The sequence below is a fragment of the Xiphias gladius genome, chromosome 16 (assembly GCF_016859285.1).
Source record: "Xiphias gladius isolate SHS-SW01 ecotype Sanya breed wild chromosome 16, ASM1685928v1, whole genome shotgun sequence".
Taxonomy (NCBI): Eukaryota; Metazoa; Chordata; class Actinopteri; order Istiophoriformes; family Xiphiidae; genus Xiphias; species Xiphias gladius.
Window position 1 is genome coordinate 13,116,408 of NC_053415.1, and position 27,390 is coordinate 13,143,797.

At 37.5% G+C, this 27,390-nt stretch overlaps 1 long non-coding RNA gene across 1 annotated transcript in view; it reads left to right on the forward strand.

Moving 5' to 3' along the window:
* The first annotated feature begins 7,715 nt into the window (after nt 1-7,715).
* Nucleotides 7,716-27,390, forward strand: part of LOC120801684 — a 61,469-nt gene continuing 41,794 nt past the window's right edge. Inside the window, exons 1-2 of the long non-coding RNA XR_005709122.1 lie at nt 7,716-7,876; nt 13,089-13,245. This is a non-coding gene — a long non-coding RNA (uncharacterized LOC120801684). The remainder of the gene's footprint in view (nt 7,877-13,088; nt 13,246-27,390) is intronic.

Here is a 27,390-nt window from a genome sequence, read left to right on the forward strand (position 1 = left end):
TAGTTGTACGACACATTATCCAATTTCTATGGAAAAAAATTTATCAAAAAAGTTTTCAGCAATTTAACATCAACATACAATTTACACAAACACAAAATCTTCTAACAAATTAAGCTGGAACAAGAATTTTTTTTATTCTAAAAGACTTAAACGATTGATAATAAAAATAGCTGCCAATTAATTTTCTATCAATTTACTTGTTCATTTGTTGAACAGCTCTAATAATATGTTTTGTGCTTTCACTGTTATTAAAGTAATAAACTCTAAATGAATGTATTATTTAAATGTCTGATACATCAGTGTCAAAAAAACTACAGTAATTTATATTCTTACAAATTTTTGGCTCTGGACAAATAAAATATTCTCTGTCGCCAAATCCTCAGCAGGAGGAATTTCAAATGCAATCTATGATGTGCCAAACTAATCTTTCAATCGTCTAATGATAGCAACTCTCACCAAAGCATATTTGAATATGTTTAATTTTATGTGTAATCTGCTGCAGAGAAATGTTGGCTTTGGACGAGCAGTGTGTAGGGGCCACATCAAATGGCTCTAGCTTTGAGGAAGATGGAGAGTAGTATCATTTTAATCTTTTGCTCCCAGAAAGGGTCTTCACTACTACCTTTAATCATCTCGCTTCAAATTCTAACTGCTGACTCAAGCTTTCTCATTTCATTTTATCGTCACCCAAAGACAACTGCACGGCCTTGAAAGTAACCACAGTGGTCAGCGTAGCTGGCTCATTAACACCAGACATGTCCAAGTCCAGGAAATGTGCCTCCTGATGCCTTCATTAAAACACAGTGTAGGGTTGCTTTGCAAAGTATGCCTCACATCTACTGGAATATTTTGACCCTCAATCAACTGATAAATCATATTATGAATATATTAATTTGATCATGAGGCCATGATCATGACACAAGAAACAATATCCAGTTGTTGAATTATGGGCATGCATTAAAAGAAAATGCATTTTGAGAGGAGCTGATGGAATACATTTACTAATGCTGGTAGCCATATGCTCAGCCATTAGTCACAGGATTTCAGAAACCCTTGTATAAATGTGGTTCCAAATATGATGTCAGCGACTTTTGTGATACTACCCCACTTATCTCAGTGGGGAAATATAAGTGTCACATTTCTTCCCTGAAGTCACTGACACTAAAGAGTGATTAAGCATGCAAGTGTCGATTCATAGGGAAAAAAAACTTATAAAATGGCCTATTCTGATACAGACAGCAAGTATTTGTGCTGTGTGTTACCTACTGTACATTACAATAAAGGAGGATCTTTTCTCTAATACAACAAAGTAGAATTTTTCAGATTTTACAAGGTGTCTGGGGGTGGTTACACTAAAAAAAATATGTCTGGATTAATTTAGTGGGACTTCGGGCAGTGGGCTGAACACTATGCAGCAGGGAGTCACAAGAGGACTGTAACAGACGGTGAGTCTACTGTGAACTCAGCCAGATGGGAGACAACATCTTCTTCACCTCAGGGAAAAGCATTGGACAGAAACAGGTGAAGACCGAAAGAATGAAAAAATGAACTGAAGCAGAATCAGAGGAGGTAACTCTGAGTCTGACACAAAGATCGTGGATGATACATATGCAGTCAAGCAGCAATCATGGGTCTAGCTTAGCTTGTGATGATGGGAGAGGAAGTTTAATATGAGGCATGAATAAAACAGAATAATATGAAGAGGTGGACGAGCGGCAAGGTGAATACCGTGCGGGAAAACGCGTTGTGCTCCTGAGAGGCCTTCTGCTGCATGCTGAGAAGTTGTAGCCCCTTATATTTATAGAGGTCGAGTTAGTTAGAAAATGTAGCAGCTGATCCAGCTGAAGAATATACAGTATTTGTGCATGGATGGATCAGGGCAATAACTGTGGTAGGACTCCAAATATATCACCCGGGATAACGCTAAGGTGAGGGGGTGAGGGGGTTGGAAAATAAAAATATAAAAACACAATTCGATGCCAAGACCAAAGCTTTGAGGTCTCCATACCAACCCACAGGCAGACAGATTCCCTGCATGATGATTCAGAGAGATCTCATTCGCAATTTCACAAGGCAACAGGGTCATGATCTCCGGTCCTGGAGAATGTACACTGTCTGTCAGCCACATGATGAGGAGCCTTTTTATGGGCCATAAATTTCACAGCCGGACTCAGGCAACAACAATACAGGTAATGCCAGGATTCATTACATGCAAACAGATAACCTCTCTCAATTCCTACTGCCCTCAGCTCATAGCTTTCTATTGCACTCCATTTTATAGACTGCGCTATTATGAACCTGGGGACTATTGCATTTAGTTATTGGGTAAAATGTAGGACTTCTCTACCAGAATACACCTAATTGAGGCCATAGCGTAGCCGCATTGTGTAACACCATGATGTATGCATTCAGACAGCTTCGTCATGACAGTGAGGTCCCTTAGTGAAATTATCCTCACTTATTAAATCTGTCTATCAGGAGTGTGGCACAGTTAATGAAACTGCACAGGTCAAAGCCATACTTCAGCAGAGCACTACTATTATTCTGGGACATTTCATTCAGAGTAATGAACACTGATCAGCATTTTTCTCTTCACTGAATGAACTGGAGTCCTTACATTCTTGCATCATGTTAATTCTCTTGTCATAGAGGGTAATGCATGGGAAAGCCCTGCTGTAAATGATACTTTATCCTTTGAATCTACACGGTTTACTGCCATACACTGAAAGAACAGCAGCAAGAAAGCACAATTTCAAATGCACCATAAATCTTTTAACAAAGCTTACATGGAAATAGCAAAGCAGATTATTAAAGGCGCCCATGCGATGGGGAAGTACTGTACAGTACATTCAAGAGGTGTTGCTAGGAAACGCTACTGCTGGGTGAGTCAATGAGCAATCCACAGGCTCCAAGAAGAGCTACAATAGAACAGACAGCCTAGCAGCCACACAATAATCTCAGTCCACATGGTCATTGCAATTATGCTAATTAATATCATCCTTAACAGCCACTCCAATGAAAATCGTGGTATTTTGCTCACACACCCACGCCACCTATTTAAATCAGAAAACTGGGGGCTGAGAACAGGTTTCTCCACGGAGGCAGAGCCACAGGAAGAGCTGATAGGGTTACACAGCTGTAAAAATATAGAGGAAGAAAGTTCACGGGAAGAGAAACGGAGAGGTTGTCACATTTTGAGAGAAAATGTGAGGAGGTGTGTGAGTTACAACAGTGGACATGCAGTAAAGGTCAGAAAATTATCACATTTAGTAAAACGCTGACCTCCATTCTCCCTGTTGTCACTTAATGGTCAATTTATGAAACTTGCCTCCCTTATGATGGTCACAGTGTGTTTGGATAAAACATGATGCCTTCATAACTATCTAGTAGGCTCAAAGCAAAAATGTCATATCACACAGCTGTGCACACGTGCTAATGCATAGGCAAAAACACACACACACACACACACACACACACACACACACACACACACACACACACACACACACACACACACACACACCAAGTGGAGCAGATAATGAGTCACCTATAATGAGACACAGTTCTCCTGTCAGACGAGCTCTGTCAGGTGCAGAAGCTCTGTAGGGGTTGTGAGAAAGCATTTCACTCTTCCCTGCATAATACCTCATGCTGTTCATACTGTACACCTGGAAATGATCTCAGATTTGTGGGGAAATCATTCAGACAACATAGCTCGAAGAGGACAACAACCTTGTAGTAATACTTTGATTTTCAGGACTTACTTTTATACACTAAGCCTAACACGTATTAAAAACATATGTTTTTGTTATTTTGGACATTCTGTATACACCTAATGCAATGTGTTCAGAGTAGAGTCATAGTTCAAAACCCTTACTTACTACATAATATAACGCTTTTTCAAAGAGTGAAAAAGAAAAAAGTCAGTCGTTCAAATCTAAATATAGGTTAAAAAGCAACTAAGCAAAAGATGAAAATTCTCAGTAATGAAATCAGTGTTTCTACAGTCGGTGTTTGCTGAATAATTTTGCAAATAATTTAAATTCTCTAGATAATTGAATTGTACATCAGGGTGCTGCCTTCACATAATGTTATCTCATTAAATATTAGATGAAATATTGGAAGATTTGTTGTAACCTTTAAGGACATCAAAGGGATTTTAATGTATTTCTATGCTTTTTCTATAATATCCAGAACATATTTTTATGATGTAAACACCATATTCCTATGGCACTCTGTACAAAAATACTTATCTCGCTTTCTGAATCATTTATTATGAGGCAGTGTTGACACTTTCATTTACCTTAACAGATATTTCCAAGCAAATAGGATTTCCACGATCTGTCTTTTATAAGTCTGTTCCTCTGCGATTAAATAATAACAAATAATACATGAACACAATCAAGACTCGCTACGTGTTTACAGTTTCTACTCTTTATAAAACTGGGAACCTATAGCATGTTTAATATGGAAGGGAATGCAAGATGTTCCTTCAGTACACCGAGAACACATGCAGGCAAAGTGGTTCCAGGATGTAAGCCTGTTAGCACCATGCATCTTCATTTAAAATGACAACACTGGGCTTGTGCAATATCAACTCCAAGTACACGAAGCAGACCAGCCAACCTTTACAGAGTTAGAAGATATCAGAAGAAAAGGAACTATCTAAGACATGTCAAATTCTATACATCACCAAAAATTTTGCAGTGCCTCTTGAGCTGATGTGCCTGTGCAGTTGAGTATTTTATATACATAAGCATTAGAATCCATTGATATAGATTTGAAAATCTCAGTAGATTGTAATTTTTTTTGTAATTTTTGTAATAGTCATATGTTGACTTGCTTTGGTAGGTAGTGTTTTCCATGTTTCTTACCAATTATATTACAGTGGTTCTTAATGCTCTTAACAGTAATTCTCTGTTGCTCAGCAGTGAAGTCATAATATACGCATGTCATCCATCGCTACTGAAACTTGCATCACTGTGACTATATTGTACAACAAACGCACAACATGCAATATGCTTTCGGTGAAAAGCAAAACCCTCTTCAACTTGCTGATAGCAATTATGCTTAGTATTTGTCTCAGTAATGCCGACTAGAAAACATTGTGATTTGACTGTAGTATCAACCATCACATTATAAGAGCAATAGTGCCATCTAATGCACAGAAGAATAATTTTCAACATCATTTCACAGTTCAAACTAACTTCACTGAGTTGAAGTATTATTCTTTTCAGATTCTTTTTGGAAGCATTAATGATAGAAATGATAGTGTTTTTTTCATCTATATTGCTTTTTGTTAGCCTTTCTCATCTCCCACTGGGCTTGAGGCATTTCAGTTGGGGAAGCTCAGCTAGTAACCTCCGTATGATGTTCCTTGCCTTTCCTCCAGAATTTCACCTCAAATCTCACTCTCTCCAGCTGCGCTCATGCTGAAGACAAAGTGGACTGATGAAGCCTGCTGAATGCAGTTTGTATTAGCTTCAGACCATATGTCACTAATAATTCTTTGGGACTTCATCAATCCAGACGGGTAGCAGCATAAAGATGACAACGTTGCCAGGTACCTTACTATAAGCCAGTACAGACCCTCCACAATCAGTTATTGTGATTTACTTTTTTCTTTATTCTCTTTAAGCAGAAGTAGACTAAGGTATTGTATGGTTGGAGCAAGCAGATTTTCAGCTTCTTCGGATATGGCATGCTTCACACTTGTTTCAACTGTTTTTACATAAGAAATTTTAATCTTTGCCATTTTGAGAGAGGATTCTATACTTAGATAACACCTCTATACATAGATTAAAGAGACGAAAAATAGTAATTATAAGATTTAGAAAATGCTGATATGCAGTACTGTGTAAATCCAGGTTGGGAAAATTCAAACTTCTAAATTAATAAACACACAAACAGCCAGAGTCATAAAGCACTGTCTTCAGCAACAAAAAGAACAAGGAGTCCTGCAAGAGAAGCTCTGGCCCCCACTGAACCCTGACCTCAGCATCACTGGGTCAGTCTGGGATTACATGAGGAGTCAGAAGACACTGAGACAGATTGAATCCACAGAGGAACTGGCAAGTTCTCCAAGAAATGCAACAACCAAGTACCTTGAAAAACTGTGCACGGGTGTACCTAGGACCTAGGTTTTTTCTGTTTATAGCAGTGGTGGCCAATAAATAGAAGGCACACATGTGGTGCTCCACCAGCCATTCAATACACACTAATACAACATTAGCTTTCTCCTGATCTGACCTCCATCTAATGCAATCAATGGGTGTAAAAACGGCACGGAAAACAGCACCCTAAAACCAATTAAGTAATTTGCTGAGTAGCAAATCAAGACCTCAAACAAGGGAGGCTGTCCCTGTTTGTTTCTTTGCGCGATCAATAGCGATTATTAGAGAAGAGAGACTGTTTGCGACTCTAATCCACTATTGTAAGAAATAAAGTACTAAATCAGGTCTAATATTTGTGTTATCAATACATGGGGGATACACTGCAGTAGTTTGAGCTCAGACTTTATTCAACATTTTCCTGTTTACACTAAGGTGTTGACAGACAGGAAAGACTGTACAAGCAGCTCTTATGCTGAATTTAAACATTTAAATTTAAATAAACTTTTTTATTGTCCAAGGTTTTGTTTTGAAACAAGTAAATACATAAACTAAACTATGGTTAAGTAAAAAGAAGCTAAATTGTCATCTGAAGAAGAAGAGATAAAAGTAGCTGAGATGTCAGTTGAACTGACACTAATAATAAGAGTGTCAGTCATTTTGTATGTAAGCACTGGCAGGAATTAAACGGTAAATTAAAGTAGCTGGTCTGTAAGGTAAGGAGGGAAAATCAGCTGAAGCATAAGTTGACATGTAGATGCTGAAAGCAATTGAAGTGCAAGTGCTGAACACAGTTGAACTTTCAGTTAAAAACAAAGAGACAAAAGCAGTTGAATTATCAGTTGAAGTATGGTAGTGAAAGCAGTTGAAATTGCTTTTAAACTAAAAGTGCTGGAGATACTTGAATAGTGTGCATTGTAAGCAGTTGAGGTTTCAGCTGGTATGTAAGCACTGGCAGTAACTGAAATGTCCGTTTAGGTTTTAGAGCTGAAAGTAGTTAAACTGTCAGTTGAGTAAGCACTGAAAGCTGCTGAAATATTGGCTGAATATTCAGAGCACTTGAATAATCAGTCAAAGTGGAAGCTGTGAAAGTAGTTGAGGGGTCAGCTGATGTGAAAGCAGTTAAAGACATCAGTTGAAGTGTCAGCTTTTGAGACAGTTGAATTACTCCCCTGCTTTGTAGGCCCAAAAATTTGTGTGGGAAAGGAGTCCCTGAAAGTACGCTAAAGTAACTCAAGTTCCACTACTAATGTGAAAAAAGGCAGAGAGAAAGAGATCAAGAAAAGCGGAGTACTAACAAAAATATCAAAAATCTACCCACCTACATCTCCCACCTCCTTATGACCTCAGCAGAGCAAAGCAGACACACAAGCAAGAAAATTAAGCAGAAAAATAAACAAATAAATAAAGTAAATAAAATAAGCCAGGAAGTGAGATGTCCATTGTTACCTCCAGCATAAGAAAAATATGAACATTCTATTATATTTAATAAAATTTAAAAAGACGGCTTTATGTCTGAGTAAATTCACCTGATAATGCAATTTAAATTTTGGTGACGCATTTTACAGGAGTAGTAACGATGTGTGTCACTTCCGGCTATCATAATTTGAATGCCAGGGTCATCATCGATCACAACCATAGACTGTGAAGGCGTAGGTTTACATGGGTTTATATACAGTCTATGGTCGAAATCTTTGTTTCCCCACCTGGATCAAAACCTGGACAGAGGAGTCCTCGAGTAACCTGGAAAAGCATTAAAAGCAGCGGTAAGTTTTGTAAACAGCCTGATTTGTTTTTCAAAGTTAGTAAGGTTTGTATTTGACTCAGTGACCGAGTGCAGAAAGGAATAACGTTACCAGCCAACGTTAGCTAGTTAGTTTAGTGTTAGCTTAGTTAGTAACATCCTGCTCACCCCAAACTGACGTGTCACTGTTCAGGCCATCTCTGTGCAAACTTTAAAGGTAGATACTTTTTTTAAATTAAACGTTTAAGATAAAAAAAACAAAAAAAAAACAATTTTGCTTATGTTAACAATTTAAAGTGACTATGGAATATTGTTGGTAATTTTCCTAATAATTTCCCGAGAATGCCTTTTATTTTTGTTAAAAACGTATTTCAACAATATAACCGTGCTTACTTATTAAATGAAAATGCCATTGTCACTGAAATAGACAACTTGAACTGGTTCGGTAATGTGACACACTTTAATTCCAAGGCCTACAAGACTTTTAATGAATGTGTACTATATCCAAGACCTTCACCTACTGGTTTTATACTGTGCCTTTGAGCTTTTTAAAACAATGTTTTTTTTTTAAACTGCTCGGCAGCCAATAGCTCTGCTCTCTTCTCTCAGGTAAAGGCTGTGAAAACTACATTTATTAAGCCTATAACCTGGATGGCTTAGTAATTAACAATTATTGGCCCGTACTGTGTAAACCTACCTCCACTCAACAACTTCTTGGCGTCAATTACTTTCACAATCTCCAATCTTGAATTTGGCCCACCAAAATTGAGTCTGCTCTTATATTGATTGAAATATTGATTCTGGCAGACTTTCAGTTTTAGTGCTACTGTATGTAGCTGTAGTGCTGTGTTCGGTATTATTGACTATAGTAAATTGCTGGACAGATTGGAAAAGTTTGGGATTTTCTGGCACTGTAGAAAATCAGTTTATGTCCTCTTAAGTTGTTTATGTCAGCTAAAGAAGTGGAGAGAAGAAAAGCAACACCTGTACAATATACAGCCCAGACCGTAAGTAGTTCAGCTTCAGTCTCAGCTTTATTCAGTAATGAAAGAAGTGTGTGGGAGATACAGCCCTTTTAAGACATAGTGCTCTAATTGCAAGGGTTTAAAATGAATTGGACACTTGGCTACTAAAGCTTTCTTGGGCGCCTGTGTGTCATTTCAACATTAGTTCATGCACAGAAAAAGCACACGTGACTCAGAGTTGATTAAGATTAGAGAGTTGCCATTTAGATTGAGGTGGAGTTGTCTGTCAATATATACAATAAAGGTGACCATACAAGTAAAGATGACAATAATGAGGCTCGAAACAAATGCAAAACCCCATCAGAGAACATATCAAAATCAGTTGGTTTACCAAAATAAGCAGTTGTGTACAGGAAAACTAGAAAATGACAAACCACTTGGTAGACTTGTGGATGACAAGAAAATCATTTACATTGTGAGGAAAAGCCTTTTATGACAAGACAAGCAAGTCAAGAATGCTCTCCATGAATGACCATAACCTCAGAGAATTCACCACATGGTGCAAAGCCCTGGTAAACCTCAACAAAACAGAAAGGAGAGGTTGCAGTTTGTAGTACAGATTATTTCATTTGGAAAAAAAAGAAGCACAGAGCTTGAAGAACGAAAAAATGTGTCCAGATACTTACAGTCTGGACTGTAAATATAATCCAATTAAGATCAATATCTCTACATTAAATACTACCTGTGTAAAGCAGACATTTGTTTACCTCAGTGGTGATGTTTCAGGGACTAATTTGTGGTGTGCTTAGTTTTGTTTGTTTATTGGTTTGTTTATTTGACATTATGGGAAGGAAGACACAACTCACATACAACTACAAAATTTCAAAAATGACAAAATAAAGTCAACACTTATTTACAGTGGTTTTTGATGTAAACAAAGCAAAGATGCAGGAGTGCAGATGACTGGGCGACATCATAATACCAGCAAACCAACACGGTAAGTACCAACATCAGCATCAATAAAATAGCTCAATACGTAAGTAAAAGTAAATAAAAGTACAAGTATTTGCAGCAAAATGTAGTTAAAGTATTAAAGTAAAAGTACTGGTTTGGTCCCATTGACCGATATCATATCTGACATCATTAGATGATTAATATTGAAGCATCAGTGTGTAAGCAGCATATTACTGTTGTAGCTGCTGGAGGTGAAGCTGGATTGAACTACTTTATATATAGTTTTATATACAGGGACACCAGATAAATATGAGGGGTCAAGAGATGATTAATGGGAGAAGAAAATAGAGAAAAAAACAATGTTCTGATACACAAATCTGTTTTCAGTTTTTTAGATTTTTCTCTACCTTTGATTTTATTTATTGAATATTTATTTATTGAATATTTATTGAAATGAAACCATGTGAGAAGTTTCGAGGGGAAAATCACTATTTGGTGGAGCTGTTAACAACTCAGACATCTGAAATGTGACACCGACGTAAAGTTGCTGCTTTTTGTAAGACTTAAGAAGCCAAAAAGGTTGGAAACCACTGGTTTAATCTTTAAGAATGTGTTGTATTTTAAAAGCTTGTTATAGTATCAATTTTGCAAAATCTTCATCTTAAAAGTAACTATTAACTAAAGCTGTCAAATGAATGTAGTGGAGTAGAAAGTACAATATTTCCTTCTGAAATGTGGAGTCGAAGTATAAAGTAGCATAAAATGGAAATACTCAAGTAAAGTATGAGGACCTCTGAATTTTACTTAAATTCAGTACATGAGTAAATGTATTTAGTTACTCTCCACCAATGGCCTTTTAAACTTTGCACACGGATTGCAGTAGGCCTTTGCTACTCCAGAAGCAGTCTACATTTTGTCCACTAGATGTCAGGGAGCTCCCATATTTCAGAATTAACTTATCCACCTCCAGCTCTCAGTGAGATCACACTTATAACTTTAGGTTAACCAACGATGATCAAACTCAAGAAAAATATGACATTTGATTACATTTTAAATTAAAATGCTCCCATGTCCCAGTGAATTGAAATAATAATTAAATACTTAAATTCCATTTTCACTGTACACACTTCAAATAATACGTAAAAACACTGGTTATTCTTAGAGTTACAAAAACTCAAACAGTTTTAAATCAACATACAAATAAAGGTCTGCTATGATAAAAATCCTCTTGTTTTGTACATCTAATCCAAAGGTTATTTGTCTTCATTAATTTTTGTTTCCTGCTTTCACTCTACAGCGTCTGCCAAAAGAGGGAGACATTACATTAAAAATGCAGAAAAAATATTTGTTCCAAATACGAAGCCCCAACAACATATGTGTCTCATACAATGTCACAATTCACATCCCTCAGACTCTATAAACCACTAAGTTTATAAACCCAATCAGTCTCCATATTATTTGGTATGTTCACATGTTGATATCGTCTTCTTTTTTTAAAAATACATAGTTTACTTGACACTGGCCCTTGCAGCTTTTTTGAAACTGTGCCTTGGCTTCACGTTCTTGTCAATCTCTCAGCAAATGTACTGCCTTGTAACTTTGTATGGGCCCCAAAAGCTGACACAAAGAGTTGTGTGTAAACACAGTACAGTCAGAAGATGGCAAAGGTGTCATGTTATTGCTTGGCTGTCAGTGCTGGTGGGCTGGACAGGCAGCAGCTCTGCAGTGAGAAGGGCTCCTTTCTGCCTGCTGGAGATCTTGTACTGGCTGCTTGAGTCAGCCCTAAGCCGCTCTCCCCACGCAGGGCTCCCTTCACCAGCGTTCACCTAAATCTGTCACACAGATTTGACACTGCGTCACTTGGAGTGCACTTTGAAATGACATGTATATAATGTGGAATATTGTGCACATTTACAGCCTGGACTTCCCTTAGAGCATTAACGGTTTTCTTGTTTTTTGTGATTTTGTTTTTTTTCTCTCTTCCTTGTGGTGTAAATACAACTCAAGTTTAACATTTTTTTTTTTAAATGATAATAAAACATTTTTTTATGTTTAGGTCTAACATGTTAAAATGCAGGTTAGTATGAAAAGCATTATTTGTTTTGCCTTTTTGAAATTTTGCAATGATTTTAATTGTTAAATAAAAACAATCAGATTATGATAAAGAACCTACTTTTTTAACAGAAAGTGGGATGGAGTAAGATATTAATTGTTTATGTAGGTTTTATCAGATTCAATGACCAGTGTACTGTGTTGCCATATGGACACTTAGTGTCAATCGTAGTGGTCTCTTTACATTTCTGTGCACAGTCAGAATTTTACTCTCAAACAATCGGCATGTTTAGGCCATAAACCTAACAACCCAAATCAACTCAAATTAGTCTCACAGCTATTTATGCATGAGAAATTACCCTAAATACTGTCTTGTATTTCTTTCCCTGTGAAAAATAACAATCTACACTGATCCTGATTTTAGAAAAAATTAATTTCAGCTTCCTTTTTCAGGTCAGTACTGTTATGAAAAAAAAAAAGAAAACATGGAACTGAAATGTTAAGAGATTAATATTAATAATACCTAAAAATTAGGTCAAGATGTTAAACCTTGTTAATGATTATTGCCCATGTACAATGTACGGAACATTTCACTGTGTATTTTATCTGTTTAATCAGTGTTTTTGTTGAATCAAATATTTTCACAGTTAACATACAGGTGTAATCTTTAATTATATACTTAGTTTTAGTGTCTGACAACATCATTCACCACTCAGCAAAATGTATTCACACACTGCTCCCCACTGACAGCTAAGTATTTTGAAGATATTTGCAGTAATGGTTGCCTAATATATTTCCAATACATAAAGAAGCTCTGTGGTTATTCAGGCCTAAGTATCCAACCGTCTCCCTCTTTCTGTCATCAGTGTCTCTCCTCAATAAGAAGCTCCTGTCAGGAGAAAGTTCTGCATTAGGAACAGACACAAGACAGTGGACTGCCTGTCATCCTGGGTTCCCTTCTTCCCCTCATACAGCTTTTGCTCTGTTGTTTTCTTCTGCAGTATTTAATGGATAAAGTCGTAGCCAGTGGCCTTGGTGGCAGGATTTTCTCTCCCCAGCTGGAGTGGCTTTGCCTTTTTGTACTGCACAATGTGGCTGGAAACTGGGTTGTTGTGTAGGGTTCTTGAGGCATATAAAGTCTAAGGTTTAAAAATAATTAATACGGTATTTAGTTCTACATGATATAATGATATCTGTCTACATGTATGTGCCTTACGCAGTTTTTTGTTTCTGTTTTTAAAACTGTGATGTTTGTGTTTTCAGCAGGCCTAGGAGGATCATTATGATTCATTTATCCAGTTGTAAATGAGGAGTCATGGACTTCTGCTCCTTTGGGAATCTCCAGCCCCTTTGAAAAGAAAATAGAGGTTAAAAATCTGCTAAACGAGTTAGCAGCAACCTGGATCCTTCTCTTCCACAGGTAATGAGTTTGATTAATTTTTGACCTTTGGAAACTTTTCACTCCTTTTTAAGCCCCTTTTTTGTTTTCCCCTCCCTGGGATAATAAGGAACTGTGTTCCACAGGGTTTTACTCTGTGGACTTGAAATGGGCACATTGTTTGTACATGAATTACATAGGTACACAGAGGGCATAGGGAAAATGGTAATTATATTGTGTATATAATCACTTTCAATTTTCTATTTTTAAGAATTTAAGCCATTAATCAAACATTATGCACTGGATAAAAAAATGTAAATAAAAATTTTATATATGTACAGTGTTTTAGATACTTTCTGAACTTAAAGGTGGACTAAAAAAACTTTTTGGCCTATAAATAATAATGCAGGGGATGCTTATTTTCCCACACAGGTGTTTAGAGATCCTCCATCTGATCAATCATGATTTGTAAACTTTCCCATAGACAGCAGTGACAGGTTTCCTTTGATAATGTAGAAAGATGGGGAAAGAGAGGGCCGGGCTTAAGTAGAGCTTTGATTTAGAGCAGCAAAATGCAGCATCTCTCCTTTCCAGTGGAGGCCCTCCTGGGTTTGATTTAATTCTCTTCTTGCACTATTAAAAAGGCCTTCCACTCTCTTCACTGCATGCACCTTGCTGTCATAACTGGCACAAAATCATTTATCAATGCTGCTTGTAGGCAGTGCGACTAAGGCCTTTCACAGTGTATATTTTTCCATTATTGATTGTGTGTGTAATGCATGAAGAAGTACAAAGATGTGTCTCCTCCTGTGTGAGAATGACCATATTAGGCCAGTAGATGAAGTAACTTTTTCTGGTTCATCTACGAATCCATATAGCAATCATCATTCCTGCTGGGAAGGGAACTGTGTTCTTAAAATGCTTCTTCATTTCACTGTTGTCTTACTGGCCACTGAGCTCAACAATGATCCTGTGCTGGACATATGACAAGCAGTTATTTGGTGCAATAAATTGAAAGAAAGTGAATGTCAGTGTCCCCTTTTGTTGTTTAATTTATTTCCTTTTCAAAGTGAAGGGAGGTGTCCTTGCTGTGAGAGTTAGTCATTGATGTGGCTATAGTTAGTTTGTCCCCTGCTGTGACTGTCTGTAGGAGATGCTACTTCCTCTTTCCTGCTTGTTCGTGGCTTCAATGATCGCCTTGCTTGGTCTGTTTGGCTGAAATGGTATGGGGATGCGTTTACTTGATGAAGAACAAAAAATATAAGTGGAAAGTACAGTGGAACCACAGTTCCAAGAGTCACACTGCTCTGGGGTCGAACAAAGTCCGGCAACCTTCCTCAACAAAGCTGGCACTCTTCAGACTCGCATACTGTTGAAAATGGCTGAGATCAGTGTGTCTGTATCTTTTTAAAAGTGTTGTGTACCATAGCATGTTACATAACAACCCTCTAGCCCAAAAATATTCCCAGGAATTTAGTCATTTATATGATACTTTCATCGGCTTAACAGTATAATAAAGTTATTGGTGATACCTATTAATCTTGGTAGGAGATTTCAGATTAGTTAAGAAAAGGTTAAATGCTTGTATTCTATTATGCCAGGTGTGCAGGTAATGTGGTGTCTGAATGCAGGTTTTTCGTGCATAATAAGCTTATAGATCAACTTACAGTATAAAGGGTTGCAGGATTTACAGGGTAGATTTTGTTGGATAAGCTTACACTTTACATGCTTAAATCTGATGGTAAGCTCTAGGAATTAAACTAAAGTTATTGCCAAATTGAAGGGAAAAAAGGCTATTCTGAGAATATACTGTAAAAAAAAAAAATAGGCAGTGTAATTGCTGGATGTTGATCTTATCTGTTAACAGCCTCAATTTGTTTTAGTTAGACTTATAGTGGTTCTAAATTGTTTTATCAACAACTAACTAATGGTCTTATCAACAATTGACGGACCCTCTGCTCAATAAGCTTAAGGTAAATGGAAAGAATCTGTTACAAGCTGAGAGCCCTTTATCTCAGCTGTCTTAAATATTGGCACTTACAGTAATTTGTCCCCATCTTCTATTGATTTTTTTGTTTTGCTTTCAGGTTATGCTGTAAACAGGGTAAATAGTGACTGATTTGAGCACCAGAGATGATCCACACCTAGCTGACTGTGTTGCTGACACAGTTCACTCATCAGCTGTATGACTAATGAAGGTTCTGTAAAGTGGCTATCACAGTCATGTCGGCTTTTCAGTGGAGGCTAGGTCAGTGGTGACATCCCTCAGAAACAGATTAGGCATGTTGTCGATGCTGCAGGAAGTATGGTTCAAACCTGAAGATGCTGATCAGAGCTGGCAGGGGATGTGTTGGTGTGCTAATTGCAGTTCATAAGTCAGAAAAAAGGAGGTTGGGCTTCAGCAGAGTTTGTTGAGTTCAGAGAAACAAGTCCAGGCAGGGCTTGTTTCTCTGAACTCAAGAGAACTCAAGAGAAACAAGCCCTGTACTTCTGACTCATGGTCAGAAGTACAGAAAAATGTTTACAGAAATTCACAAAGGCACTAAGCAGGCCTGCAATTATTTTTATTAGCTTAAGAGCAACATTTTCACAGGCATTACAGGACGTTAGATGGAAAAACTTTCTTCACCTACTTATGTATCCTATTATGACTGCAAACCTATAACATTGTATAACCATGCATTTTCTTTCGCGATAAAAGAACTATTCTTCTAGAGTAAAACTGGAAAGTTTTCAACTTCCTTATTTATTTTGAACATCTGTGCCTGTGATGTCTGTCCCGGATTTTATCACTTCTGTATCGCCGTCTAGAAGGCATCGGTAAGCCCAGCCTCCAAGGGCTAGCATATAGCTCTTTGTGCAGGCTTTGTACAGGATGAAGAAGTCATAATCCTCAAACAGACCTAAATTCCTCCAGAAAGGCTCTTGATCCTGAATCTACTCATTTTCTTCAAACAACTCGGCCCAAAAGAGAAGGGGCTGAAATCCTTGATTGAAATCTGCTACAAGTGGACACAGAAACACTTGCACATCCACACATGTGCATCCCTGCACACGCATTTGCACATGCACACACAATTAACCCTAAAACACATAAGTACACATGCATACACCTCCCCAGCCATTGCCCGCTGTTGGTGAGAGTCTGGGCCAGGTTGTTGAGAGGGCCTCTCTGAGCTCTTATTAAAAGGTAAACTTCTCTAAGGCCAGGGAATCATGTCAATCACAGGTTGTGTTTTTGCACCGAGCCCAAAGCTTGCTGTCTCCGCCCTGTCAGACGCTGTTATCACCCTCAAAGCCATATCAGAATGCTGTTTGTTCTGCGCTTTAGTTTCACCCACACAGCGGATTCAAAAAGGTACAGGTCTATTTGATAGTGTATATTTCATTGCCAGAGAGAGACTGTGTTTGTCTTGCTGTGTTTGTCAGCTCATATTTGAGCTGAGGGTTCCTATTAAAACTAAACACCATATCAGAGGAATATTGCCACCGCCAGGCTCTTTTAAATCGCATATTGAGCCCATGGAGTGTGGAAGCAATTTAGTTGTAGCATAGTTTATAAGTGTGTCTGTGCTTCTGATGTCTCTGTTTACTTTTGATTCTCATTTATTTAGAGACAGTAGCCTCCCTCCACATACTTCATATGCTGCAATAATTACTTTAGTTATATTGTGATTTCTAATTTCCTAAAAATATTACCTTGTTTGCTGTTTCACTTATTTAATAAATCCGTTTGAGGATATGGCTTTTCGTTGAGTAAAATTTATCAAGTCCTCAAAGTCCTCAAGTCACTTAACACTTGAACACTTCATGTGCCTTTACCATATACATAATTTTCCATATATATATTTGAGATGACTGAGGGAGGTTATGTTGTACCAGTCAGCCAAGATGCAGGTAAGATAGTAGCACTACCAAAGGAGTCAGGTGGTGTGTTGCGTCTTTTGTGGCACACTCTGAATCCACCCAAAAATTCAATCTCATAGTTAATTGCCCTTCGCTTGAATCATGTTGCAATGGCATGATCACATTGTGTATGTTTATAAATAGTTCTTGTCCAAACTGATTCCAAGAAAACAGTGGTTGGAAAAAAAAAAAAAAAAAAAAAACAACCCAAAATTAGTTACTGATTACTGTGAGGTAACTGTTACGGTTACTGTTTTTGACTTACACAGTTGAAGAGGTGTGCATGTAATGCATAATAGCAGAGTACAGCTCATTGCACTGAGAACCAGATTGATTATATTATGATTTTGCAAATGCAAAATTACATTATACACTGTTTTGAAATTATACTACACTTAATTTTCTTATAAAATACTTTTATTAGGGAGAAAAACAGTCAGGTTTTTCAAACATGGTCTTATTGTTAGGTAATGTTTTTTTTTTTTTTTTTCAAAATAGATATGTAGCATTTTGGAATGTAAGCCATTAAATTTTGTAAGTTTGTTGTAAAACCTGGCCCGCTCTAAGGCTATCGATTGTCTTGTCTAAACACCTATATCCAGATATTAGGCTACAGATCATGTATGTATTCTCATATCAGTGTCATTCAATCACTTTAAATACCTTCTAGATCCTCCACATTCACCCACCTATGAATAAAGAAAACAATAGTGAAGCAGTAGGGCTATTCTAGTCATTAGTAAGTTTGCTGGACAAACAGCAGGATCCCACACTGTGGGTGGCTGGGGAAATAAAAAAGGTACTTATGCTAGTATTGACCTTGTTGCTGGATCTGCTGCTGTTTGCTCTGTGGCCAACATCTCACAACAGACACGAACATACCCACATATACATTTATGATTTTGCATTCATGTCAGAGAGAAATACATTGGGTAATGATGAAAACAATATTAGGTTTCCGATATTTTCAGAGAATCATAGCAGCAGTTGTGTTACGTAGATTTTGTAACAACAACAATAACATGCGGGCAGGTCTAAACAAAGTAATTATAATCGCTTGAACAAACTCAGTTAATTTTTCATTGAAGACACATTTCATTTCATACATTCCATGAATGCATTTTTAGTTGTTCCTACACTGCTGGAAAACAAACAGAATAAAAAGGACAAAAACAAAAAAGCTGAATCTCTTCATTAATATTCTATACAGTACTGTAGTCCTGTCTGTCCAAGATTCCGTATCTGTATATGAAAAAAAAGTCCTAGAAGGTTTGTGATGGAACGCAGTGTAAACAACCCATTACTGCAACTCCGGCTGATTAACATATGATTGTAATTCATCATATCATGTGCAGCTGGTGACATCTTGCAGTAGCATTTATTCCATGTTGATACATGCCTTTGGTTCCTTTTTGACAACTCAAAACAAACAGGTTGCAAGCTGTCGCTACATTTGCTCAAGATGAATGGATAAAATGAATCAGGAAATCTGGTGTGGCAGGTGATTAGCACAATCATGCATGAGATCCTTGTGGAATCATAAGAACCTGGTATATTTGGATAAACACTGAGCAGCAAAACAGAATGTGGCAATATCTAGAACCATGTGAACAATCCATAGTATCTCTTTAAACACGCCTTACAACTGTTATGAATAGATTCACAGTCTTTGGCCATATATAAGTAAAATGGTCACCCCACCACCAAAATTAAAAACATAGGACTAAAACCTGTTGTGAGTCTCAAATTCCTTGACTGACCAATTTATTACACACAGGTGACCATTAGACAGCATGTAAATCTATGTCATTAATGTTTTCAGTTGCTGTTAAAGGTTTTAACATGAGTAATATTTATAAGAATAGAATTTAAATAATAGTCTGACTGCTCCAAGATTGAAGAGGTGGCTTTGATAATTGAGACTTTTATAAATTCAAATAATGATATACTGGCCAATATTCCTCTTCTTCTTTTTTAATTTACCAATAAACCCATAACAAATGTAATTAAATAAACTTGGTGGACAAACTTTGCAATGAGACTCTGTTTTTATATCAGACGTTGGTGTTTTTGTACTGCAATGCCTATATTGATATATCTGCAAAAAGCCAGCATTAGCCCTAAATTCATCAATATTTTAAATTATAATGAACTAGGAAATAATAAAAGTGCTTTTTTTGGTCTACAGATCTCTGTTAATTATGTAATTGTATACTGAATGTAATTGTAACCTATGGTTAAAAAAAACTGAGAAAGAAAAAATTCAGTTATTTAAGTAAGCTTTACTCTACAAAAATACTGTAGAATTGCTGCTGAATTGATAGTTGACTGACTTGATGACTTTTAAATCAAAACCGCAGAGGTGTTTTGTAGCCAGTAATTTGCATGATTAAAGAATTTTTTTTAAAGGTTTTTTCATCCAATCAGTATCATTACATATCCTCTGTGATGGGTCTATTACCATTGTGAGTAAAATTGTTGGCCTCTAGAATAACGATTATTTAAATTGTTATCCAAATTACAGAGGAATACAGACCTTTAAGTAGTTGTGCACTTATGACGCTTAGATTCTCTTTTAAAGCTTGAAATAGATAAGGAGATTTAAAAGACAGAAGTGAAGAGAGAGAGTTAAAACTGTGCTGGCACTTAAAACACCAAACCCTGTTTGTCCACACTATTTGACTAGGGAATGTGGGGAACTGAGTGGTATCACTGGGGACATTGAGCTCTGTTGTGCAGCCCTCTCAGGGTAGTAATGGGATGCAGTCAAAAGGGAACTCCTTGAGTGTGTGTGTGTGTGTGTGTGTACTGAGGGATAACTGACACGAGCAGAAGAGAGAGGAAAGAGATTCAAACGAGTGAGCAATAGTGAGGGAAATAGAGGAGCTTTTGTATGGTCTTCTCTGCCACTGAAGTTGTAAAATGGAAACCTATTTCTCCCCTGACAGCTACAGTAGATTTAACCCCCTGAGTTCAGCTGCTTATGATGTTGTGTGGTGTAGAGGTGGACCGCGGGGGTGTCCCAAAGGCTTGTTGTTTCTTGTCAGAGATTAGATTGAACTGAGCAGCTCTGGTTCACTCTCATGCCTGAGAGAAGCCAAGACTCCCTGTCAGTGACCACAACCTCTGAGCTTTGCTGTGTAGTACTGCATCTAAATGTATTTGTTATTGTAGAATAATGTATATGTTACTTTCAAATAGGCTCAAGGTTCCCTGGTGGTTTCCATGATGCTGAATATTTGTTAACAGTGCCACACTGTACACTGATGCATTACTTGCCACTGGATAGTTACTTCTCAGTTTTCTGATGTTATGATGTCAATTCTGATTTTCCATTTCACACATTGTCCTATTTCAAATACTTATACATTTCTAATTAGTCTGCTGGGAAATTTTAAACCTTTTTTATATTCCAACAACCACTGAAAAGATCAGATTTATCTTGTTAGCAAGGGACTAAATGGAAGTCTGACTGTATTCTTATTCACCAAACATACTTAGAGAAAGTGACGACAAACCTAAGTTAAAATGGTTCTAAATTTGCTTTGATTAATTTATTAGAGATTGTATCAGGATGTATGTCTGGATGTTGTATGCATGTTAAAATATTAGTATATATTAATATATAGAAAATAACGTACATTATTATGTGGTGAGAACTTCTCGCAGTCTATATAGGCGAATGAAGCACTGAGGTAGCACTTGGTCATCATGTCAGTTCCAGCCACAACAATGTGACAGGAACACAGTGATTTGACAAAGTAATTGATTTTCTTTCATCAGCTGGGGGATGTTTTAAGGACCCTAAGGACTATTAGGGGTGTTACAAAAGAGGAGCCTAGATTCAATGTTGTTTTTTTTTTTGTTTGTTTGTATTTTTGAATCAAGGCTTGCAAGCAAAAAAAAAAAAAAAAAAAAAAAGAAAACTTTTTTTTTTCTATAGAGTTCTTATACTGTAGTATGTGAACTCACCAATCTAATATACAATTATCTTCCCCTCTAATCCTCATAATAGATTCAATATTCATTAAATTTTCGTTTCCCTATGTAGTATCAACCCTTAAGGGTTTTGGGGAATTGTATTTCATGATTGCCTTTAGTCTATACTTGAGTAAATTGCACTGTAATTGTCTGGTAATAAAGATTTTTAGAAATCACACCCTTTGCTGTAATGATCAGTTTGATGCATGCTTGTCTGCTCTGTGAGGGAAGAGGTTAGCTGTCCCCCCTAGTTTTAGACAGAAGGTTTAAGGAGGGATCCACTGAAGGCATCTGTCAGTGAGGTAAAGAGCACTGACAACCATACGTCATCTCTGCCTGGTGCAGGCCCCTGTATTTAAAAGAGGATGACAGTCAAAAGCCCATAAAAGTGAGTGACTCCTCACAAGCATCTGCCACTGCATGTGGGGAGGAGATTCAATGTGAAAAAGGGGAGATAATGTGCTCACTCACTAATGGGCACCCGACTAGACACAGGCTCATTTTTCACATCATGTCATCTGTAAGATTTGAATAAAAGTAATGGCCACAATGAGCCTGGATCTCTCCCAGCCATTATGGCTTTTGCTTCCTCACTTTTATTTGTGTTGACTTGTACAGTCAGAGGAGATGACAGTCTCTGGGCCTGTGGATCAGTCTGAGTGATGATCTGCACTGCTCTCCTCTGCTGCTGACAGGTCCCTTCTCTCTGGCAGGCATGTGAGGCCAGAATGCCGCACTACGTCATATCAAATGCTGTAATCTGACAGAATAAAGGGGTTTGCGCACTGGGGACATCACAAACTCTGTCTTTTGTAATTTTCTGACAGAGACAGAAGTGGGAAATGAAGGGGATTCTACAGTTTCATGTAGTAAGAATTAGTGTCAGTCAAAGTTAAGTGGCTATTTTAAGATAAATAGGGGAGGATTTCCGTGGCATGTTTTGGGGCGTTGGGCTTTAAAAGACTATGCTAATGTGAGTAGATACTGATTGGTCGTTGGATGTTTTCATTTCCTGAACATTCAGAGTTGTAGTACACAGTCGTCTAAATATCCATTCTGAAAAGGTTAGTATGTAATTAACGCTTAAATTCACTGCCACTGTCAGCCATATTCAGTTCAGAGTAACAATAGATGCTTAGATGTTCATCTTTTCATCATACACAGTGTACACTATCTTATATAAATGCATGATGATGATGATGATGATGATGATGATGATGATGATGATAATAATAATAATAATAATAATAATTTGTTGTATTAGTGCTTCAGGCTTCTTACGTAACACAATTATTATATGTACGTAGAAAAGATGGGGAAAAGCCTTTACATTACATAACACTTATTTTATGCTTCATCAATTACTTTTCAAATAAAGAACTGTTTTGTGTCAGGCCTTATAAAAATGGGAAGATGGATGAGAAAACAAGTGATTTCCTTATTAGGTTCAGGAGTCAAAGGCCTTCTTCCGGAGCTGTGGGCTTCAAGAGCCCAGAAGATTAAGACATATATTGGATTCATGATGGGGGCCACAAAGTTCATTTTCAAAATAAAACAGAATATTATTCACAGTCCTTTTAAAATTCAGATTGCTAGCTGACCTGTGACTTGGAAGCAGTGTATTACATTTTCAATGAGCTTGCGCTATGTCACTAGAAGGAAAAAATCCCATTTCTTGCTCCTTTGCCAGGGGAATTATGGGATTAGACCAACCATAGTTTAAGGAACTATGAGAGAAACAAAGATATGGTAAAGTAAAATTTTGACATCTCAGCTTTGCTTTGTTTTCCTCTCAAATGTATCCCTTTTACTGCAAGGCGTTAATTCTTTAAAGCAATGGAACTGAGACAGATATTTTATTGTGAGTCGTACTGAGACAACACTATAGTGAGGGGAATCGAAAACAGTCCTGCTTGTAAGACAGTGAAAATCTCCCACTGGTGATATTACAAGAGACACTTGCACACATCTCCGGCTGATTTTCATATATATTAAAATCACTACCTACTGTGGCATATGAAATTGTGTAGACTGCTAAGGCCTAAGCTCACCATTCAAACTTCTGCTTCTCTTTGATTCAGATTTTCCTCTCAATTCTTTGACCCTAAAAAAAGGTGGCCGGTAATCTCATTCACACACTGTTTCCATCACAGACCCCCAGTACCCTACCTAAGACCATAGAAGTAATATTTACATTGTTCAGCTGCATAAAAAGTTGCATGTCATACACAAACATTATGAAAAGTTAACGCTTCCCCCGAAGCTATACACACTCATAGCTCCCAGTACAACAGAAATCTTCATTAAAGCCTCCTCCAGGACAGTAGAAATCTGTGTGTATACTGGCAGAGAGATAGCAATGTAATATTCAGTCAAAATTCTAATTTTACCATTAAAACATTGAGAGCTTTGAGATATTGAGGAAACATGCTGAGCATAATCAGTCAACAGACCTGGTGGAGGGCTGCAGCACGCATGGTAAGAAAGCCACAACTTTAGCATGGTGAGCTCATTCCTATAGTACCCCCCCCCATCCAACCCCCATCTCCCTGCACCAATGCCTGCCTCATCACTCCACACGAAATATCCCACCCTTAATTGGTCTGTGCTCCTCCAACATGTTTGTAATGAAAAAAGCAGCACATAATTCTTAGTTTGTTGGCTGGCAGAGCCCAATTTACAAAAGTGGAGGTTGGTGATAAGCAGAGACAGTACGGTTTTGGAGTGCTCAGAACAATGAATCACCCCGCTGCCAGGGTTGAGCAGAATATAATTGAGTCCAACATCTCTGAGCACTTTCACCATAATTAATGATAATCTGTAACAGAGGAATCTGAGATTCCAGTTCACAGAACTGTTTAATTAGGCCCAGTAATGAAAGCACAGGCACTACAAGAATATGGCCGGCCTCATGATTAATGATTTGTGCTACTGAACACAAAAGTGCTGCACCGTTAACTCCAACGGATGCTGTTGTGTTTCCCTGGCATTTACAGAACACCAAAATACATATGGAGCTGTTTGCAACCCCTATATAAAACAGGATAAATACTGCGTTAATTTTCTATAAGCATATGCCTCAGTTTTTATTATTTGATGATCTGGTTTTAGACAAAACATTTTTCAACGCTAGTGGAATTACTAAGTTTGTACTGATAGATATAATTTTTACATGATAATGAAGACAGTCTCTCCATGTGTATTAATGTATTGCACTGATGAGTGTTCACAATTTGCCTTAGTACAATGTAAACGGCCATCTGTGCTCCCTTTAATTGAGATATAAATAAATCCACAATCATATGACAGGATGTAGATTTGTAAATAAGATACAGATTTGTTTATATGTAGCTCATGAAAGTTTAATAGCAGGTGTATTTATTAGGTTATGACAAGAGGAAATATTTAAATGTGATAAAAGATTACATCAAATCGAATGTAACCCTTGAAATATGTTTAAATAGTGGCAGTAATTGTGTTGTGGGAAGCGCCTTTTAAAACTGAACCTAGTGATTGTGTATGTTCTTGGCTACACAGCCCGTGAAATCAGTACTTACTTACACAGTTGTGATAAAGCTCTGTGCTAAAAGATTGGCATGTGACAGAAAAATAATGTGTGGTACTATTCAGTCAAGTAATAAAAAAAGACATAAGAATTGAGGTCCTTTACTTAAAAGTATGGATTACATTATTGAATGAAATGCTCCAGCTCCTGTTTGTGCCTTGCAGGCATCTCTGTGGTTATTTCTTGGTAGTATAGCCAGAGTTCTGCGACTTCATAACACAGCAGCAGGCAGGGATCTGCAGTGGCTATGTGCTAGACTGGCTCCACCTTTTAAATGGATCTCATGAAATGCACAGTAATACAGTCATACCATTACAGAAACAAAATAAGATTTCTGTTTGGCATGAATTGGATTTCTACCCAGGAAAAAAAAGCTATTAGTCACTCCCTGTCAGTTTGTTGACTGCTCTGAGTTTGATGTTCTGGTATGCTAGACCTCTGAAGTTAAATTTCACACTTAGTTGCATATTTTAAACTTAATGCTTCCTTTGGTGCAAATATAGTTTGGCAATTCAAGAGTCATGCTAAGAGACTTAATAGAAGGATCAGACCATTATGAAATAATAGGAATATGCTGTGCAGGAACCTACTATTCATTTTATTCATCATACCATTCAGTAAAATGCTGCAGACACATGCCTTAGGAAATGACAGCGTGAAAGGCAATAAACACAGAAAACCAGGCACAGAATCTCAACCCTCATAAATCAATGACAAAAATTTCCAAAAATGAGAAAAGAGGACATAAAGAAAGAGGAAAAAATAGATGTATTCCTGTGAAAGAAATGACTGTAACCACCCACCCCCTTGCCCTCCCATTCCCCATGTCTAAATCTTGTTTAGTTCTTTAATTCTACAGTTTCTGACCTGGATCTGGCCATCGCTGCACATGAAAGAAATTACAAAAGCCTCTCAGTCACAGCAGCCCAGCTTCCTCCTGCACCACAGCATTTGTCATTGCCAAAACAGCAGAGTTTAATTAAGTGTTGTGAGCAGCCTAGTGAGAAACACACTTTAAATTAAACCTCTGAACATGCTGCTATTGGTTCTTTACCTTCTCAACAATCAGTGGGGTATACGGCATAAATTTCTATCTCTCAAGGGGGAAGGCAGCTGCTGTACCTCTAGCAATTCATAAACAGCTTGCCTCCCCAAGAGCAATCTCTATTACAGCACGTTTCATTATAGCCCAGTTTGGAAACAGCAAGCAGATGAATGTGATAATTAATGTCCCTTCCCAACTAAACATTTTATTTACTCTTGATGAATTAATGGTCGTTATCAGGGTTAAAAAAGAAAGCACATAGTGTATGTTGGTGCATTTGTGTAGGTGAAAAGAATTACATGACAAATTATCTTCTGAGGCATCAAGCAATTCTTGATGCAAGCGAAGGAATTAATTCACTCCCCTCTATAATAACAGATTGTTTCAAGTTGGTAAGCATTTTGATTCAGTATTGTATTTTTAAGTGTCTTTTATGATATCATGAGAGACATCAGTTGAGTCAATGGGAACCGCTTTGGAAGAAGATACAAAAGGCCACTGGCTGTTGCATCTGTAGCAGAGACAGTCCTTTTGGTAAATGGCATTGAATTGGCCCTGGAGATATTAAGATTCTTATAATTAGACAACTTTAATTTCACCTCAAAAGAAGGAAAATTTAGACTAATGTTTAAAATTAAAATTAATCACCACATGAAACTTATTCTAGTAATATGCAAATAAGACTGCTGCATTATTAATCATATTTCATGTCTCAGTGTCATACAGGTGACATGTACATAATGTTATGTCACAAAAGACATGGAATAACCCCAGACGCAACACAAGGACATTTAGATTCTCATCTTCCATTGGAAAGGAATGGGTCTTAGTGCCACAGACAGTGTAGAGAAGTTGGAAAAGTACGGAGAGACGGACTAATACACAATTTGTTTTGGTCTTTTCACGAGATTTGTTGACAGTAACAAAGATATAGTACATAGTCAGGCTTATGCTTTAAGTTAAAGTCCATTCCTGTTTTATTTATTTATTTATTTATTTTGCATAACAACAATGGACTTGCAGGCCATTGCTTTTGAGTAATTATTAGTACTGTGCAACTTCATGTACTACTACGCTGCTTGGGTCAGGTACAGTGCAGCTCCTTAAGGTATAGTGTAGCTTCTTTCATAAACATAGTCTAGGTTAGAGAGCCAGGTTTCTAAGCAGGCCGAGTGGGTAAAAATACAGTCAAGTCTTGTGCCCATATAACATCTAACAAGCCAGGCCCTGGCACAAACACAGAAACCAATCAAACTCAGCCCACATGAACCTTATACAAAGGTGGAGGTACATTTTCTATCCATGTTGGATGACATTTCCTTGTCCTCCCGTTGCTGCTGCTCCTATGTTTGAGTGATCAGACAGCCATTACAAGGTCCAGGTTTATTAGCGAGACCATATAGGCCCCAAACTCACTGTGGTAGAGGTGTAATTCTCTACAAAGTGTGTCACGTTAACTCTGTTGACTGATCCCCACAACAGCTGGTTGAGAGGACCTCTCACATTTGTGTGCAGCAGCCCTGTAAGGGAGCAGCGATGTCTGTAGCTCTCTGCAGTGAAACCAGAAAGAAGCCTTGACATGCTTTTCATAGCGGGCTTGTTCATACTGGAGCCGGTAGTCACTTATACAAGGCAATTTCCAAGTGCTACTTTGGATGAAGCGTCTTGTCTGAAGTGCCTCCACTTCACC